The following is a 6,111-nucleotide window of genomic DNA, read 5'->3' as shown; positions in this document are numbered from 1 at the left end:
CTACTCGACATGTGGGCAAGCATTGTATGCGCACCTCTCGTACTTTTCATCCGAAATACACGCACACACACACACACACACATGCGAGCACTGAGCAATTGACAACATTTTGCATAGTTTCCTGAATGAAAGGTGAACACCACAGCAAGCACAACAATCGTGCAGGATAAATGCACAAAGCAGAGTTGCATGCGCAAATAGGGGGGCTCACAAGGACACCGGTGACTACATGCAGGCGGGGCACACTGCTTATGAAAGCCGCCCAAGAATGGCAGGCCGGAATGTTTATGCTTATGGATGAGCCAGGGCACACACACACAAACACATATGCATACGTGAATACGCCTGCATGTCAGTGTTGTATTCAGATGCGGTGGAGAGACCACAGAAAACTTGGTTTTGAACTTGTAACGAAGCACACAAAACGCACAGCACGCAGCAGGCAAAGAGGTTGGTGAAAACCACAAAGCATCTTGCTGCCGACAGAAACGGGGTAGAGTAACTAACACATCTGCAACTGGCATCGGCTAAAAGTGAAGATATACTCTTGTATACGCGATACGTGCAACATGAGAAACTTTTGCAATGCGTATGCGAATGCACACCGGGTTCTGGGCTCCGGCCACCACAACGTGCAACACTTTAGCCCGTGCAACATACGATTAACACAGCAATGCGTTGGCACTACACTTTCTCTCTAATTTCAATTGTCATAATGTATGCCACAGCAGCGGCCATGCCATGTTGCCGGTGAATTGTACCCCAGCAACTGTGCTCAGATGACTCACCTGTGCGTTGGCAATGCGTTGTATGGGGGTGAACGAGACAAGATGACAAAAACAACAGCAACCGCAGCGCAACCAATGTCAACGCTACGTTTCGTTTCGTTTCGTTTCGCATCGCTCCTGTTTCTTGACTGTCATTAGGTGGGTAAAGTTGTTGCTGCTGCGGCTGCGGCTGGGGCTTCGCCTTTCACTTTTCGCTGTCGTTGCACATTGAGGTTAACACTACAATAGCCGTTCAACGCAGTTAACAACAACAACAACGACATTGTAATGATCTGTTATCCTTGTACTGTAAGTGCTGCAGCAAGCTCCCAAAGCCGGCCTCGCACGTTTCAAAGTTGGCGTCGTCACTTCCGCACGGCCCCTCAAATAGTTTTTCCTAAACACAGACATCCAAATGCGAACTAAATTTTTTGTGTTTACCCTCGCCGCACACCTGATCGTGACCCCAGAAGTGTGCGCCATACAAGCAAACGCCATTTGCCGCTGTCGCGTAAAGCATGTTGGCGACGCCCACGTTGTTGTCAACATTTTTGTTGTTATTATTGTTTGTGTAGTAACAAAGAGGTACACCGTGAATTGTGCGCGCTTTGGTTGCACGCTTGTTACTGCAGCTGCGCTGTTTTCTAATTTTCGGGGTTAATGCGAGTGCGGCTTGGAAATTAGTGCGATTTCTCAGTCGCATTTGACCTGAAGTTGGCAGCAGCGTACTTGCACCTTTGAACTGCATTCGAACAAAAATGCATTAACATACAGACATACAGATGAACATACAAGCGCTCTTCCATTAATGTGTATGTACATGAGCGCACATGATTATATCTCCTACAGTGCGCTGCTTTAGCCCACCCTATACTCCCACTCACTTATGTACGTTTCAACGGATCAATTTTTTTGCTCTAAAGCTGCGTATGCAGGACACGTTTTACGGATCATCCCTAATGATTTTACCTAAGACACTATGAGTTTAAGACAAAAAGTTTAAAAAGTTTGAGTAATCGGTTGTACATATGTGTGATATGTGATATTGTTGTCCAATCTGGCCGATTTCAACAGATGATCAAAGAAATATCAAAATGCACATACGTATAAATTTCATTCGAATGTCTCAAAAACTGTCAAACAAGTGTTTATGAACACTAGAAACCTTCCCCTTTTCAATGAGGGGTGTTTAATGGCTGGTTCGAAAACTAGCGCAACAGCCTTAAGAGGGATGGTTCGCCTTCTCACTTTAGCTCGCCCAGAGGAAACTTGGTCTAAGACCGGGAGTCGTGAGCTTATTGAGCCATTTGTAAAAGAATCGTTTCTGGCCAGTCCCAAGTGAATGGCGCTTAGAGAACTTTCCTCCCTTGCGTAAACTTCTACACATGAATCTACCCTCCAGCTGGTCCTGGCTGCACTTGGTATCTCGAACTAGCGGCAAATTTACTCGTGAGCGTTGTCTATGCCAGTAAAGAAGAAAAAAGAAACACCTTCTCCGTGGCTAGCTCTAAACCGATTTGAAACCCATAGCGTCTTTAGGCAAAATTGTTTAAAATTATCCGTAGAATATTTCCCGCACACACGATTTTTAAGCTTTTTGGGTCCCTTTAAATCGACCCACTCTAATGTGCGTTGGTCTGCGTGCTTTTTAAATAAAAAAAATATTGTAATTATGTTGCAAGAGCGTAAATTTTTTAATTACTCATATTATTTCTCACAAAGTTTCAACAACGATTACAGTTTTACTTATTCAAAACTGAATGCTGTGAGAACACCTATGACTACCTCAGTAGCTAAATTACAACAAATTTCATCTAGCATATCTGCTTTTGTCTACACTAAACATACATACAAGGTGTGTTCCAAAGTAAACAAGACTCAAAAAAAAATTTATTTTTTTTTCAAAATAGTCTCCTTCTGCTTCAGTACAGGTTTTTGCATGGCCCAAAAACATGTCGAATGAGTGTTTTAGCTCGTCGGCCAGTATGCCGGTGCAAGCATTTGAATGGTCTCTACATCTGCATAACGCTTTCCTTTCATGGGCAAATGCATTTTTCCGTAAAAAAGAAGTCGCATGATGCCATTCAGGTGAATACGGGTAGTGGTTAATGGTTGAAATGTGACTTTTGTCCTTTCTGACCGCTTTAATGATGTCCTTCGAATGTTGGATTCTGAGCAATTTTTGTTCGTCAGTCAATTTGTGCGAAACAAACCGTGCACATACCTTTCCAAAACCCAAATGTTCGGTCAGAATGCGATAAATCAATGTTTTGGAGATTTTCAATTCCATTTCCATGAATTTCAAAGACGATTTCGGCTGATTTTTGATGAATGCACGCACAGTTTCGATGGAATTTCGGGTGTCCACGGAATTTGATTGACATTTATGTCCTCACGACTTATTGAAAACGTTGAAACCACTCGTGCACTCTGCTGCTGGATAGGAAATCATCGCCATAAACTTGTGTCATCAATTGAAACGTTTCGATAAAAGTTTTAAAACAAAATTAATGTTGGCTCTTTGTTCGAAGTTCATTTTCACACCGATAACACAAACATACTGACACTAAAAACGCAATAACTTCACTTCCAATCTATGAAATGTCATGAAACTCTCACTGGACATTCGATAAAGATAGCAAATTCTAACGCACGAGTCGGCATATAGATGGTTTCAAAATTCAAATGATTCAGAAAGTCCTGTTTACTTTGGAACGGCCTTTATAGTTCCACATATTTTTCCTCTACCGTCCAGCTTTAGCCAGAAAAGATTTGGGTATTTCGATTTGCATACCTTCTACGAACCAGATGAATGGGTTGCATATTAGTCACTTTAATAAATTTCTGGCAGGCTTAAGGCGTTTTGTCCTTATGTGACGGTCTTTTTGATACATACTTATAAGTGCTGGGTATAACAGCGTACAGGCATCTCGAGCTGTTCAAGTGCAATTTTATAAGATCTCACCAACATCAACTTATTTACCTGATTTAACGTAATCAACTTTGTAAATTTGGTTATTTTTTGACTGTAGCTAAATTAATCAACAAGTAAAAAGCCACTTTAGCACTAACTCAGCTGGATAACAGAAAAACAACAAAAACCTTTATATTACTGGCTATGGTATACAAACAAGTTAATGAAAAGTTTAGAAATTACGATCAGAATTGTCATAGAGAGTTTGAGAGTGGATGAAGTTTCCTTCACGTAGTTTTTACTGTCTTTGCTCTCAAAATATGACACACAATGTTTACTTACCACTTCTCTCACACATATACCTAACAATGTATACAATGACTACATATATGAAACTCGCGTTCTCAAACTTATCTCATCTTCATAACAGAAACGAAGTCATATTTGTAAGCACTGAGGGCTGTCACGCTGACAGCATCGCAACAGTCCGCAAAATGAGTTCAGGAAAATTACTGCCGCCTTACCGAAAGAAACAGGAAATATATGAAACTGCGCATCCATGACATAACAGTATTAGCCTATCTATACATGTATTTCTACTTTTAAATGCATTTTATGGTAGATTTGTTCAAAAATTCTGTATAATTGCAATTTGTCAATCAATAACTCAGCAAAAGTTTTCTAAGCAAACATTTCGAGTTCAACAAAGCCAAACCCTTTCTCCTGCTATTATTCATTCCAGTTTCAAATGCTTTATAAATACGAATAGTAAATGAGGGCTAACTGCACTTTGCACTGGAAAAAAACCCATTGTTTGCTGCAGCAATTCAACGCATTGTTTGCCGAAAGTCTTAGCCAACTTCAGACGCTCCAAATTAAGAGCAAATAGCAATATTTTCGGATCACTTGTGAATTAATTGCCAGTGCAGTGTCCACTCGCAGCCAGAGGAGCACCAACCCTTGACATGCAAATACCTCTTCGAAAGTATGTGTGTACATACATATACATATATATAAATATGTTTATATATGTGTATGTGTGCAGTGAAGCTTACGATGCCGGCATGTGGGCACCTTAACGTCTACATCTAGTCTTCAATATTTTTGAGAATCTCAACCATTTTGTCTCATAAATCGCTAGCAGATTGTGCGCTGTAATCGCTGACTAATCTGCCCGGATTACTGTCTGTAAACTTAATTGCATTCACGCTGAACTCCAGCAACACTTCCCCACACAGACCCACGGAGACCAGCTAGGCTATGACGCACCGGTCCTGCTCGCAAAGTAGTGCCTGTGTGGTGTTTGTGTTTTGTTACTATGTGTGCGTGTGTGTGTGTGCGTACATTCATATTATTGTTGTTGTTTTTGTCGCTCATTCCGGTAACCAATGCGAACGTAACGGTACGTGACAAAAGACAAATGATCCCATGCAACGTACAACTTACGTTTAGCCAACGCCAGGACAGACCACAGCTTCAAACCAACAAATAAATATATACGCGTGTATGTGTGTGTGTGTGTGAAAAGTTGTGGTAAGCTTCCGTTTGCGTGTGTGTGTGTGTGCGCAGTGTCGGTAATTAAAGTCGATAATATTTAAGGCCTTAAGGCCCTTTGACAGAGCGGTTACTGTTGGCGCTAATGTTTTTGTTGTTGTTGCATCATGCTGTTATTCACAATACAATTAATAAGTTTATGATATACTATGTTTACAACATGCACACTCATTTGCCATTATAGTTAATATACGCTGTGAGTTGTTGTCAACTGCCACGCCCCATGCAGCCTACTTTGACACTCACCAGTTTGTTGCATAATAATTCAGTTGTGGCAACAGAATGCAAACATACCTATTTAAGCAACTGTTTACACAGTAGCAATTAAGTATACATCGATACTTATATATATATATTAAGCACGTGTGTGTGTGTACGTTACATACAGACAATCACATTTGAGTTCTCTGCCACATAACTTGCGCTTCATCAACTTTGTCAGGCTGCAACAGCATGCGCATCAGCCGAAGCGACACTCACACACATACTCACATACACACAGTATTTAAGCACCGCCAAGCCGTTAAGTCTGTCCGTCGTCGCATTGGCAGTCGGATGTTGCGCTGTTGCGGTTGTCGACGCTGCATTGTGGCTGACTGTTAGCCATGCTGCTGCTGTTCCGTCGGCTAAAACTCACGCTCAGCCCCTCCACCCGCTAGTGTTCTTGTTGTTGTTGTTGGCGGCGAGCTGTGGCATGCCAGTGATTGTGCATTGTTCCGCAGCTGAATGCACAATTGATAATGACATCCAGTCATGTCGACTTCATTTCTGCAATTCAATCTGTTGTTTTTGCTTGTTGTTGTGATTGTTGATATTATGCCACTACTGCCAATGTCATCTATCATTTTCATATCCATCGCCAATCGGCCGCCATCA

Source organism: Bactrocera dorsalis, chromosome 2 (assembly GCF_023373825.1).
Source record: "Bactrocera dorsalis isolate Fly_Bdor chromosome 2, ASM2337382v1, whole genome shotgun sequence".
Classification (NCBI taxonomy): Eukaryota; Metazoa; Arthropoda; class Insecta; order Diptera; family Tephritidae; genus Bactrocera; species Bactrocera dorsalis.
The sequence above is the reverse complement of the archived record's forward strand: the minus strand, read 5'-3'. Positions refer to the sequence as shown.